Here is a 15,120-nt window from a genome sequence, read left to right as displayed (position 1 = left end):
CGAAGACAATTTGCGCGTCGGACTCGTCGTCATTGAAGCCTGGTTCAGGGGCTACTGAGGGAGTCCTAGATTAGGGGGTGTCCGGATGGCCGGACTATGACCTTTGGCCGGACTCCCGGACTATGAAGATACAAGATTGAAGACTTCGTCCCGTGTCCGGATAGGACTTTCCTTGGCGTGGAAGGCAAGCTTGGCAATACGATATGTAGATCTCCTTCCAATGTAACCGACTCTGTGTAACCCTAGCCCTCTCCGGTGTCTATATAAACCGGAGAGTTTTAGTCCGTAGGACGAACAACAATCATACCATAGGGTAGCTTCTAGGGTTTAGCCTCTCTGATCTCGTGGTAGATCAACTCTTGTACTACCCATATCATCAATATTAATCAAGCAGGAGTAGGGTTTTACCTCCATCGAGAGGGCCCGAACCTGGGTAAAAACATCGTGTCCCTTGTCTCCTGTTACCATCCGCCTAGACGCACAGTTCGGGACCCCCTACCCGAGATCCGCCGGTTTTGACACGGACAATGACCTTATATCAAGGTTGTCGTACACCGACAAGATTGACACATTTCATAGGTTCGGCCGCCTAGAAGTAGCGCGGCTTAATAATATGTTAGGTAGATGTCAAAGGAGGTTTGGTCGTAGGCCTGAGCCACACGAGGCTCCTCAGCACCCTCAAACTTCTCTTCCATAATGCCGGTCCATGTCAAAAGAGGATCCTCTGACACTACCCTAGAGCACCCTGAACGAGGCTTGAAGCTCTAGGAGCCCTCCCCTTGATTCTTATTCAAGCGAGAGTTAATGGTTTACATACCCATGGGGTAAATTATATAGGCTAAGGGGTACTTGACAAATGACAAGGATACTTTTGGGATGGTAGGTGGTAAGAGTGAGAAAGGTAATCTTTGGTCCACAGGGTCCGTGGTGAGAGAGAAGGAGTGGGGCCATAGCTTACAATGGACAAATCCCTCTCATCCTTCCACCATGGTGGGCTTTTCTTTTTGGGTTTGAATCTTCACTTGTGTTTATTTCTCGCATGTTGCCTCTTTGATTTGGTCCCATTATCTTTTTTCATATGTTGACTTAGTGACCATGACATGAACTTGACTTGTGTTGAATTGGTATTACCTTGATAATTTACTAGGGCGCGTTCAGCTAGTATAAGTGGGATCCTCCCGGTAATGATTTCCCAAACATCACATATTCGCCGAAAGAGTGAACGATCCACATTTGCATGATATCATGTTTCGAAAGCGATGTATTCAAGAAAAAAAATGTTTCGAAAGCGATGTGTGCACTCCCAAGGAACTTGACAACCTTACAAACATGCAAACACCACAAGAACTGAATGGAAGCTATGCGGTGGTGGTATTCTCTACATGATTAACTGAAATTCTGAATTTGGGTATGTAAGAGCATCTCCACCGCGCCCCCAACAGCCCCCCCCCTCCCTAGTGATTTTTGCGCAGGCGCCCAAAAATTGGCCCAGGTGCGCCTCCAGAAGCCTGTTTTTCGGCGGTTTGGGCCGAAACTGATTTTGGCGTGAACAAACTACGGGCCCGCCGAGTCAGCGACACTCACCTCGGTCTTCCGCGGGGAATCAATGCCAAGGCTGCTGTCGGTGTCAAAACCGGCGGATCTCGGGTAGGGGGTCCCGAACTGTGCGTCTAGGCGGATGGTAACAGGAGACAAGGGACACGATGTTTTACCCAGGTTCGGGCCCTCTTAATGGAGGTAAAACCCTACGTCCTGCTTGATTAATATTGATGATGTGTGTTACAAGAGTGGATCTACCACGAGATCAAGGAGGCTAAACCCTAGAAGCTAGCCTATGGTATGATTGTTGTTCGTCCTATGGACTAAAGCCATCCGGTTTATATAGACACCGGAGAGGGCTAGGGTTACACAGAGTCGGTTACAATGGTAGGAGATCTACATATCCGCATCGCCAAGATTGCCTTCCACGCCAAGGAAAGTCCCATCCGGACACGGGACGAAGTCTTCAATCTTGTATCTTCATAGTCTTGGAGTCCGGCTGATGATGATAGTTCGGCTATCCAGACACCCCCTAGTCCGGAACTCCCTCAGTAGCCCCTGAACCAGGCTTCAATGATGACGAGTCTGGCGCGCATGTTGTCTTTGGCATTGCAAGGCGGGTTCTTCCTCCGAATAATTTATAGAAGATTGTGAACACCAGGATAGTGTCCGGCTCTGCAAAATAAATTCCACGTACCACCGTAGAGAGAATAACATTACACAAGTTCAATCTGCTAACGTATTTTGTGGCGTGACGTCACACCACTACCAAGCTTTTACTCAAATTGTTTTTATTGTTCCACCTCCGTGTGTTTAGCGAAGCGGTTTCCTTGGCACGTCTTGTCGAAGCAGAGATCGTGTTCCCCTTATACCGGGATTCCCATCAATACGGACGTGGGTAACCCAACCGCGCCATTGATTGTGACGCTTGGGAGATAAGCGAGTTTTACCAGGCCGGTGGGGACACATGTTTTTGTCCGCCCATATAAGGGGATAAAGATCCAACCCTTTTACCTGCGCCTTCTTCCTCCTTGGCTTATCCATCTCCGTGAACTCGAGCTCCAGCGCCCAAGTCCGCACTTCTCACCTCAACCTTCTCCAACTATGTCCGGAGTGGGAGGCAAGTGGATGGCCTCCTCCGTCACGGAGGGGCAGATCCAGAAGCTGCGCGACGCCGGATATTTGTCCAGCGACATCGCGCACCGGCTCCCCGACGAGGGAGAGCTCATCCCCACCCCAGGCCCCATGAGAGGGTAGTATTTCTTCCCCATTTCCTCCGTGGACTGGGCTTCCCACTTCATCCCTTTGTCCGGGGGCTCATGTTCTACTACGGCCTAGATTTCCATGATCTGGCCCCAAATTTCATCCTCAACATCTCGGCGTTTATCGTCGTGTGCGAGGCCTTCCTCTGCATCCAGCCCCACTTCGGCTTGTGGCTCAAGACCTTCAGTGTCAAGCCGAAGGTTGTGAAGGGAAGCCAAGCGGAGTGCGGAGGCGCCATGGTGGGCAGGATGTCCCATGTTACATGGCTAGAGGGCACTTTCGTGGAAACCATTAAGGGGTGGCAATCGGGGTGGTTCTACATCACCGAGCCGCGTGACCCTGATTGGGCAGCGGCCCCCGAATTCAGATCCGGCATCCCTACACGGCTCACCTCCTGGAAAGAGAGTGGCCGGATCTGGGGGATTCGGAGGAGCTGACCGGACTCCAAGCCTGTATCCAGAAGCTGGTGGACAAGAAGCTCAAGCTCGTCAACATAGTCTAGGTCATGCTCATCCGCCGGATTCTCCCGTGCCAACGACGGGGCTTCAACATGTGGGAGTTCAATCCGGCGCAGCAGCAGACTCTGAGCGGGCTCTTCGACACTACGTACGAAGATGTCTGGAAGGTGCTGTTCAAGGGCGTCGAGGCTCCCGCATCCGCTACCGAAGATCGCGGATTCCGCTCGCAGCGTCTAGCTAACGAGGTAAGTGATTTTGCCACTTGTTTTCCATAGTTTGACTCTATGCGGGATCTAAACTCCCTTTACCTTTGACAGGAATGGCTGGCGAAGGCCGAACGGACTATCTGTCCGGCCCCATTGCCAGAGGACCCAGCGGACGCCCGCCTAACGGGGCTGCTGGCTCCGGCACCCCACGTGGTGCCGGAGAAGAAGGCCAAGAAGAAGGCCACGGGGACTCGGAAGAGTTCCCGTTTTCAGGTGCTATCGGATGATGAATCTGAGGCCGACTCCTCCCACCAAGGCGAGGAGGAGAAGAAGAAAGCCTCTCCCCCAACGGGGGGAGGGAAGAAAAGGAAGGCCTCCCCAACAAGGGAGGCCAAAGGGTCAAAGAAGGGAAAAACTCTTCCCCCGGACTGCTCCGCCAACGCCAGTGACGACGATGAGGACTGGCCTCCAAGGGCCAAGCCCCTAGCGAGATCGTAAGTATCCGGACTCCCGAATAACTTCAAGGTTTATATTTTTCACCACATAATGTATTTCTAATGCCGCATACAACCCTGCAGTCCGCCTAAGGATGATCTTCCCGCTTCATCGAGCGGGTCCTTAGGTGCGTCGGATATGGATTCTCTTCTGACTGCCTCCACCCCCTGTGACGCGGACGATGCCGAGGTGGGATCCCAGGAAGGGACCCACCAGGAGGAGAGAGCCCTAGAGGTGTCGCAGGACAACCTCCCGGATATTGCGCCGGACTCGGCCCCGGAACCCACTGTGGCTCCGGAGTCCGGTGGGCGACCCCTTCGTAAGAAGGGCAAGACCGTGACGCCGGCAGCCTCCGTCCAACCGGAGGCGCCGGATAGCTTGCTGGAGGCTCTCAATGGCGCCTCCATCAAAGAGGAACACCGCACCGTTATGAGTGCGGTGATTCAGAAGGTGCAGCTCGCCAAGAGCGGGCTGACCGAAGCCTGCAGCAGCCTTCTAACAGGCATTGAGGTAAGAATTTCAATATGTATAAAATGGTACTTCATAGACAGTAGCCCCTGATGCTCGGTTCGGTGTTCGGAAAGAAAAGCCGGACTGAGGATCTAAAAAGATATACGCAGGAGTCATAATAAATATGTCAATATGGGATTGCAGGCTGCGCTGCTGACCTCTGCCGCACTGACTGCGGAAGTCAATACTTTGAAGGAAAACCTCGAGCGGTCCGAGAACGAGCTCGGCCGTGCCAAGAAGCAGCTCGAGGACAAGGAAGGTGAGTAACACCTGAGTAAAATTGTACCTTACAGAAAAGGATTTTGGTTGCAAAAATAATGACAAGGATAACATGGGTATTGCAGGGGCCACTAACGAGGTGGCGACCTTGAAAGAGGCGGTGGCCGCGGCCGAACGCAATGCGGCCGTGGAGCGCACCGAGCGAGAGAAACAGGAGGTGCGGGTGGCGGAGGTACAACAAGAGCTCCAAGATTTCATGAAAAAACATGACAGCCTGGAGCGTGACTCGAAAACTCGAGAGTCTGAGCTTGCAACGGCTCTTGAGAGTGCCAAAGCCACTAAGGCCGAAGCCTACAAGGCCCTCCAGGAGATGGAGGTGGTGAAGAAAATAGCAGCGGTAAGGCATTTTTCATGCAAAGTAAGCATGTGAGTGTTAATTACCTGTTGCTTACCCGAATTCGGAGCTCTCCAAGAGCGTTCGCAGATCTTCCTCGCAGTGTGTCTGAAGCTGCCGCATTCTACCGGGCCGAGGAGGGGAGCTCGACGGAGAAGGTCTTCTGGTCTCAGTATGCTGAGGCCGAACATCCGGTGCCCCTTAGCGACCAGCTGAAGCAGTTGGTCGAGCTCCACAAGGCGGCCGAACAGGCCATGAAGGGCCTCATAGTTTGGTTGTGGCCTAAGGAGGCCATGCCTGGGAGCTACTTCGTCCTGGTGCGGCGGCTGGTGGATGCGTGCCCGTGGGTTGAAGTCATTAAGCACTCCGCCTGTATTGAGGGTGCCCGTCGGGCCCTTGCCCGCGCAAAGGTGCACTGGGGCAAGATGGATGCCCAGAAGCTTGTGACGGATCCGCCACCAGAGGGCAAGGAGCATTGCACGCCCGAGATGTATTATAAGAGTGTGCTGAAGGGCGCCCGCACTATTGCGGGGGAGTGCTCCAAAGATGTAATTTTTGAGCAGACTCGCATTTTGTTATCCTGTGTGCTGAAAACTTAGTTCATATGCGCTAAGCAACGCTTGTTAATTTAAAATATTACCTTCTGTGCGGCTGTTTATCAAATCTGAGAGATGGCAAGTCGTCGGCTTCAGCCCCCATGCCACGAGTGCTGGGGTGTTCGGGATAAAATTGAGCACTCTTGTTCCCATTTTTGGGTCCATCTAGGGAGGCGCTCAACACAGCGAACAAGGCAACCGGACTTATAATGCTTGAACACTCTCACTTAGCCATAGAATTCTATAATTTTAAATTTTGGCGAAGCCCCTAGTCTTCGGAAGGCCGAATTTGGGGCGCTATCCACGCCTGGGCCGGACAAGATCCGGCTCCTCGCTCTAAGCGGCATAAGTCTTTAAGGACTCGCAAAAACCTCTCGAATAGCGACCGGCTCTCGCCTCATCATGACGGTCAGTTTTAGCTTTCTCCACTGAGGCGTTAACCCAGCTCAACTGGGGCGCAATCGCAGTGGTTCTCCCAGTGCTACCTTAGCCGATACAATGGAACGTAAGGTACCAAAACATGGGAGCCGGACAAACCCAACTATTGACCCAAGACATGATTCGGAGCTGATGCATATAATGCTATAAGTTCGGGGTGCCGCACTTGTGAAAGTGTTCGGACTTATCACACCATGATGCGGGAAACATAAGCCCCTGGTGTGTTTTAACCGTACCAAAGTGAACGGATGCGACATGTCGTAAATGAACATATGTATGAAAAAGAACTGCAATTATGAGCAAAAAGGAGCTGCATTGTTTAATTCAATAAGTGCTGCTATGAATGCAGAACGATACAAATAGTGTGATAAGCAAGGGATGGGACTGTTAAGCATGTCCCCCTCCAGGGGTAGGCTGCGGATTGGTGTATAAAAATGCTCGTAATGGAGACCACCTGTATATTCGTTGTAGCCTTTATCCTTCCCTGGACGTTGCATCATGAGTTCGGCAGGTCTGCTGCCAGACAGGGCCTCTAACGAACGGAGTCCTATGGGTAAAAAATAAAAGGTAAAAAGAAAAAAAAGAACGACACACTTGAGAGCCCCTGGTGTGGTTGAGCCGCAGTCTGGGCTTATCGTGGTCGTGCCCCTCTCCCCATGCCCATGGTATCTTCAAAGCGTAATGGTGTACACGAAGGACCTGTTTTGACGTTTTGCAGGGGCTAGGGTTGGGGCCGCACTGCTACGCGTGCTCGGAACGTGCCAGGTGGTCTTGTTGTAGGTTACTCCAGGCACGCTTAGCTATGTCCGGCCGCTTAACGGCCGGACTCGAGAATTGCCTTAAGAGGCTGCATTGTACTTCTGCCGCGAGAGCCGCTGTATGTTCCTCCGTTCGGAGAGAACGTTCGGTGTTTCCGTTGACCGTGATGACTCCTCAAGGGCCTGGCATCTTGAGCTTGAGGTATGCGTAGTGCGGCACCGCATTGAACTTTGCAAACACGGTACGTCCGAGCAAGGCATGATAGCCGCTACGGAACGGGACTATGTCGAAGATTAACTCCTCGCTTCGGAAGTTATCCAGGGATCCGAAGACCACTTCCAGTGTAACTGAGCTTGTACAATTGGCTTCTACACCTGGTATGACGCCTTTAAAGGTCGTCTTGGTAGGTTTAATCCTTGAGGAGTCTATGCCCATTTTGTGCACTATGTCCTGATAGAGCAGGTTCAGGCTGCTGCCGCCGTCCATCAGGACTCTAGTGAGGTGAAATCCATCGACGATTGGGTCTAAGACCAATGCGGCGAATCCGCCGTGGCGGATGCTGGTGGGTTGGTCCCTTCGGTCAAAAGTGATTGGGCAGGAGGACCATGGATTGAACTTCAGGGCGACTGGCTCCATCGCGTATACATCCCTGAGTGCACGCTTCTGCTTCCTTTTGGGTATGTGCGTTGCGTATATCATGTTCACCGTCCGCACCTGTGGGGGGAAACCCTTCTGTCCTCTATTGTTCGGTGGTCGGGTCTCTTCCTCGTCATTGCTATGCAGCCCCTTGTCATTGTTTTCGACAATTAACTTGCCTGCCTGCTTGAATACCCAACAGTCCCTATTGGTGTGGTTGGCTGGTTTTTCGGGGGTGCCGTGTATCTGGCACGAGCGGTCGAGTATTCGGTCCAAATTGGACGGACCCGGAGTAGTTCTTTTGAATGGCTTTTTCCGCTGGCCGGGTTTAGAGCCTCTGAATCCGGCATTGACTGCCGTATCCTCACTATTGTCGCCATTGATGCGGCGCTTGTTTTTGTTACGACGCGGCCTGCCATTTCGGTCCTTGAAATCCGGACTGCCAGAATTTTTGCTGAGGTTGTTGCTGCGTGCTAGCCAGCTGTCCTCACCCGCACAGAAGCGGGTCATGAGTGATGTGAGGGCTGCCATGGATTTCGGCTTTTCCTGTCCCAGGTGCCGGGCAAGCCACTCGTCGCGGATATTATGCTTGAAGGCCGGCCGCGAGGGCCTCCACATCCGGGCAGTCGACGATTTGGTTTTTCTTGGTTAAGAACCGTGTCCAGAATTGTCTGGCCGATTCGTCTGGCTGCTGAATTATGTGGCTTAGGTCATCAGCGTCTGGTGGTCGCACATACGTGCCTTGGAAGTTATCGAGGAATGCGGCTTCCAGGTCTTCCCAACTCCCAATTAACTCTGCTAGCAAGCTGTTAAGCCAATGCCTAGCTGGTCCTTTAAGCTTGAGGGGGAGATATTTGATGGCGTGAAGATCGTCACTGCGGGCCATGTGGATGTGAAGAAGATAGTCTTCGATCCAAACCGCGGGGTCTGTTGTGCCATCGTAAGATTTGATATTCACAGGTTTGAACCCTTCGGGGATTTGATGATCCATTACTTCATCTGTGAAGCATAGTGGGTGTGCGGCGCCTCTGTACTGGGCGATATCGCGACGGAGCTCAAAAGAACTTTGTCTATTTTGTTCGACCCTGCCGGACTTACTGTGTCCGGCGCGACGGCTGTCGTCACGTACCATGGGGCGCCCACGCGATCCATAGATCGATCTTGATTGTCTTGCCTTATCCTCCAATATATCTCGCAAGTCCGGAGCGTTCCCCTGTGGCCTTGTGCTTTTCGAGCGATGCCGGGGTATGGGTCTAGTGAAGGGCCTAGAGGCCTCTCTGTCGCGACCACGGGGTGGTCGGTCAGCCGTATTGTCTCCTGGTGATGCGGGTTCATACGCTTCCTCCTCTAATCAGGGGAGCAGCTTGCGTTTAGGGTGGCTTTTGGAGGGGCGTTCGAGCTCATGCTCTTCGGCCGCGAGGACTTCAATCCATCTGTCGGCTAGCAGATCTTGATCAGCTCTAAGTTGTTGCTGCTTTTTCTTGAGGTTGTTCGCTGTGGCCATAAGCATGCGTTAAAACGCTCTTGTTCGACGGGATCCTCAGGCACGACGAATTCATCGTCGTTGAGGCTTGCCTCGTCTCCGGAGGGAGGCATATAATCCTCTACCTCTTCTTCTGCCGCTCTCTCATGAGGGCTGGCGGCTCCGTCCTCCTGCGTTGCATCTTGCTGGAGTGGGTTGTCTTCGGCACTGTCCGGTGTATTATTATCTCCGGTGCCGGAGTCTTCATTCTTGCTGTGGCGGGATTTAGAGCGGCGTCGCTGATGCCGGCGCTTGGGCTGCTTTTTGGAGGGGTCATCCTCCGTTGTTTGTTCGCCATTCCCATCCTTTGGGATATCCACCATGTATATGTCATATGATGAGGTGGCTTTCCAGTGCCCAGTAGGCGCTGGTTCTTGGTCGTCTCCGGCATCTTCGTCCATACCGTCGATGTCTTCGGAGTCGTAGTCGAGCATGTCAGTTAGATCGTCGACAGCGGCTACCAAGTGGGTGGTGGGTGGGCTTTGAATTTATTCGTCGTCCGCATCCCAACCGTCCTGACCGCAGTCCGGCTAGGGCTCTCCTGATAACGAGAGATACTTTAGCGAACTCAAGATGCCGCCAAAAGGTGAGTGTTGAAAGATGTCCGCTGCGGTGAACTCCATGATCGGCGCCCAATCGGATTCGATCGGAGGGGGCGCAGGAGGTTCGGAGTCCGGCGAGGAGTCCGGCACCTCGGAGTCACGAGCTTTATGAGGGACAAGGTCAGTGTTCGGCTCTATCGCCGTAGAGGTGGCAGCCCCCGAGGCGGTGTCTAGCCATCCGTCCTCGATCTGCGCAGCCGTCTCCGGATTGAAGATCGGAGCGGGTTCGAGTGCGGCCTCCAGGGTACTGTCCTGCTGTAGAGCTAAATCATGCTCGCCGTGACAGTGCGGCACGCTTGGCTGTGGCTCGAATCCATCGAAGATCAAGTCCCCGCGGATGTCCGCCGTGAAGTTTAAACTTCCAAATCTGACCTGACGGCCAGAGGCGTAGCTTTCGATCTCCTCCAGATGGCCAAGTGAATTGGCCCGCAGTGCAAAGCCGCCGAATACGAAGATCTGTCCGGGGAGAAAGGTCTCACCCTGGACTACGTCGTTGATGATGGTCGAAGTAGCCATCGAGCCTATCGGTGACGACACAGAGGAACTCTCAATGAAAGCACCAATGTCGGTGTCAAAACCGGCGGATCTCGGGTAGGGGGTCCCGAACTGTGCGTCTAGGCGGATGGTAACAGGAGACAAGGGACACGATGTTTTACCCAGGTTCGGGCCCTCTTGATGGAGGTAAAACCCTACGTCCTGCTTGATTAATATTGATGATGTGTGTTACAAGAGTGGATCTACCACGAGATCAAGGAGGCTAAACCCTAGAAGCTAGCCTATGGTATGATTGTTGTTCGTCCTATGGACTAAAGCCATCCGGTTTATATAGACACCGGAGAGGGCTAGGGTTACACAGAGTCGGTTACAATGGTAGGAGATCTACATATCCGCATTGCCAAGCTTGCCTTCCACGCCAAGGAAAGTCCCATCCGGACAAGGGACGAAGTCTTCAATCTTGTATCTTCATAGTCTTGGAGTCCGGCCGTGATGATAGTTCGGCTATCCGGACACCCCCTAGTCCGGAACTCCCTCAGCTGCCACCGGTCAGCCTTCCATTGATTCCTTACGAGCGGCCCGACGACGCCCCCCCTCCCGCCACACGTACACACGGTGCCCGACCATTATAAAAGCAACGCCTCCCCCTCTCCTGTGGCCACACCCGCCCACAGCCACCATGCTCTTCCTCTCCGACGTGCTCTGCCTCTCACTCCCAAAGCCCAGCCGCGACGATGGCGAGCGATTCCCCGGCGACGGGGCGGCTGTTGAGGGACGTAGTAATTTCAAAAAAATTCCTACGCACACGCAAGATCATGGTGATGCATAGCAACGAGAGGGGAGAGTGTTGTCTACGTACCCTCGTAGACCGTAAGCGAAAGCGTTAGCACAACGCGGTTGATGTAGTCGTATGTCTTCACGGCCCAACTGATCAAGTACTGAAAGCACGGCACCTCCGAGTTCTTGCACACGTTCAGCTCGATGACGTCCCTCGAACTCCGATCCAGCCGAGTGTCGACGGAGAGTTCCGTCAGCACGACAGCGTGGTGACGATGATGATGTTCTACCGTCGCAGGGCTTCGCCTAAGCACCGCTACGATATTATCAAGGAGGACTATGGTGGAGGGGGGCACCGCACACGGCTAAGAGATCAATGATCAATTGTTGTGTCTATGGGATGCCCCCTCCCCCGTATATAAAGGAGTGGAGGAGGGGCCGGCCAAGGGGAGGAGGCGTGTGATACGTCTCCAACATATCTATAATTTTTGATTGCTCCATGCTACTTTATCTACTGTTTTGGACTATATTGGGCTTTATATTCCACTTTTATATTATTTTTGGGACTAACCTATTAACCGGAGGCCCAGCCCAGAATTGCTGTTTTTTGCCTATTTCAGTGTTTCAAAGAAACGGAATATCAAACGGAGTCCAAACGGAATGAAACCTTCGGGAACGTGATTTTCTCACCGAACGTGATCCAGGAGACTTGGACCCTACTCCAAGAAGTGCCAGAGGCGGTCATGAGGGTGGAGGGCGCCCCCCCTGGGCGCGCCCCCTACCTCGTGGGCCCCCTGTTGCTCCACCGACGTACTCCTTCCTCCTATATATACTCGTGTGAGTAGTTTACTTCAGACCTTCGGGTCCATAGCTAGTAGCTAGATGGCTTCTTCTCTCTTTTTGGATCTCAATTCAATGTTCTCCCCCTCTCTTGTGGAGATCTATTCGATGTAATCTTCTTTTTGCGGTGTGTTTATTGAGAATGATGAATTGTGGGTTTATGATCCAGTATTATCTATGGAAAATATTTGAATCTTCTCTGAATTCTTTTATGTATGATTGAGTTATCTTTGCAAGTTTCTTCGAATTATCCTTTTTGGTTTGGCCAACTAGATTGGTAGTTCTTGCAATGGGAGAAGTGCTTAGCTTTGGGTTTAATCTTGCGGTGTCCTTACCCAGTGACAGAAAGGGTTGCAAGGCCCGTATTGTATTGTTGCCATCGAGGATAACAAGATGGGGTTTTTATCATATTGCAGGAATTTATCCCTCTACATCATGTCATCTTGCTTAAGGTGTTACTCTGTTTTTAACTTAATACTCTAGATGCATATTGGATAGCGGTCGATGAGTGGAGTAATAGTTGTAGATGCAGAATCATTTCGAACGTGATGCCTATATACATGATCATTACCTAGATATACTCATAACTATCCTCAATTCTGTCAATTGCTCAACAGTAATTTGTTCACCCACCGTAGAATATTTATGCTCTTGAGAGAAGCCACTAGTGAAACCTATGGCCCCCGGGTCTATTCTCATCATATCAATCTCTATCGCTTTATTTACTTTCTTTGTTTTTACTTTGCCTTTTACTTTTCACTTTGCATCTATCTATCAAAAATACCAAAAATATTATTTATCATCTCTATCAGATCTCACCCTCGTAAGTGACCATGAAGGGATTGACAACCCCTAACGCGTTGGTTGCGAGTAGCTATCGTTTTGTGTAGGTACGAGGGACTTGTGCATGGTCTCCTACTGGATTGATACCTTGGTTCTCAAAAACTGAGGGAAATACTTACGCTACTTTACTGCATCATCCTCTCCTCTTCGGGGAAAACCAACGCAATGCTCAAGAGGTAGCAAGAAGAATTTCGGGCGCCGTTGCCGAGGAGGCTCACGCAAGCAAGTCAACCATACCAAGTACTCATCACAATCCTTATCTCTCGCATTACATTATTTGCCTCTCGTTTTCCTCTTCCCCACTTCACCCTTGCCGTTTTATTCGCCCTCTCTTTCCCAATCTCCTCCTCTCTTTCCCGTTTACCTTTCTCCCGTTGCCTTTCTGTTTGCTCGTGTGCTAGTTTACTTATTTGTCATGATGGCTCTACCTAGATTTGGTGACCTTCACCTTAAAAGGCTAGAGGAGATCGAAAGCAATGTCAGAAAGTTTATGGTTTTACAATTTGAGCACAATAATTTCTTTAGAAACGAGCTTAAGGAACAAAAAAGTTTTATGAGTTATATGAATAAAGAACTCAATGATATGTCTAAAGAATTTGATGGTATAAGGGCCCAAATTGCTCGTCTTGAAAAAATGACCGCTGAAATTTCGGATATGCAAGCTACCTTAGTCAATAAGATGGCCGCTAAACCGAATACCTATGAAAATCAAGATGAAGATCTAAAAGTTATTGATGTGTCCCCTATTAAATCTTTATTTTGCAATATGAATCTTGATGAAACTGAATATGATCTTCCTTTACCTAGAAGGCGTTCTAAGAATTCGGAGTTTCTAGATCTTGATGAAAGTGGGATTGAAAGAAATAAAAACCTAGATGTTGCTAAACCCACTATTTTGGATCTCAAGGAATTTAATTATGAAAATTTCTCTTTGATTGGTTGTATTTCCTTGTTGCAAGCCGTGCTAGATTCTCCTCATGCTTATAGTCAAAATAAGGCCTTTACCGAACACATTGTTGATGCCTTGATGCAATCTTATGAAGAAAAACTTGAGTTGAAAGTTTATATCCCTAGAAAACTCTATGATGAGTGGGAACCTACTTTTAAAATTAAAATTAAAGATTATGAGTTTCATGCTTTGTGTGATTTCGGTGCTAGTGTCTCTACTATTCCCAAAACTTTGTGTGATTTGCTAGATTTCCGTGATTTTGATGAATGCTCTCTAAACTTGCATCTTGCGGATTCCACTATTAAAAAGCCTATGGGAAGAATTAATGATGTTCTTATTGTTGCAAATAGGAATTATGTGCCCGTAGATTTTATCGTTCTTGACATAGATTGCAATCCTTCATGTCCTATTATTCTTGGTAGACCTTTCCTTAGAACGATTGGTGCAATTATTGATATGAAGGAAGGGAATATTAGATTCCAATTTACCCTAAAGAAGGGCATGGAACACTTCCCTAGAAAGAAAATAAAATTACCATATGAATCTATCATGAGAGCCACTTATGGATTGCCTACCAAAGATGGCAATACCTAGATCTATCCTTGCTTTTATGCCTAGCTAGGGGCGTTAAACGATAGCGCTTGTTGGGAGGCAACCCAATTTTTTTATTATTTTTTTATCCTTTTTAGGAATAAATAATGCATCTAGCCTCTGTTTGGATGTGGTTTTATGTTTTAATTAGTGTTTGTGCCAAGTAGAACCTATAGGATAAGCTATGATGATAGTTGATTTGATTCTGCTGAAAAACAGAAACTTTGTGCTCACGAGAAAAAATTCAATAAACCACAGAAACGTGATTTTGCATTGATTCTTTTTTCTGCTGATCAATAAAAAAAAATTCCAGTATTTCCTATTTTGGTAGAATTTTTAGAGTTCCAGAAGTTTGCGTTAGTTACAGATTGCTACAGACTGTTCTGTTTTTGACAGATTCTGTTTTACGTGGGTTATTTGCTTATTTTGATGAATCTATGGCTAGTAAAATAGTTTATAATCCATAGAGAAGTTGGAATACAGTAGGTTTAACACCAATATAAATAAAGAATGAGTTCATTACAGTACCTTGAAGTAGTCTTTTATTTTCTTTCACTAACGGAACTCACGAGATTTCTATTGAGTTTTGTGTTGTGAAGTTTCCAAGTTTTGGGTGAATTCTTTTGATGAATTATGGAACAAGGAGTGGCAAGAGCCTAAGTGTCACCCCCAAGATAATCCAAGGACACCAAAAAGTCAAAGCTTGGGGATGCCCCGGAAGGCATCCTCTCTTTCTTCTACTTCCATCGGTAATTTACTTGGAGCTATATTTTTATTTACCACATGATATGTATTTTGCTTGGAGCGTCTTGTATTATTTGCGTCTTTGCTTGTTAGTTTACCACAATCATCCTTGCTTTACACACCTTTTGAGAGAGCCATGCATGAATAGGAATTTGTTAGAATACTCTATGTGCTTCACTTATATCTTTTGAGCTTGATAGTTTTTGCTCATAGTACTTCACTTATATCTTTTGAGCGTGATAAT

This window comes from Triticum dicoccoides, chromosome 7B (genome assembly GCF_002162155.2).
Source record: "Triticum dicoccoides isolate Atlit2015 ecotype Zavitan chromosome 7B, WEW_v2.0, whole genome shotgun sequence".
NCBI lineage: Eukaryota > Viridiplantae > Streptophyta > Magnoliopsida > Poales > Poaceae > Triticum > Triticum dicoccoides.
Note: the sequence above shows the minus strand (reverse complement) of the source record.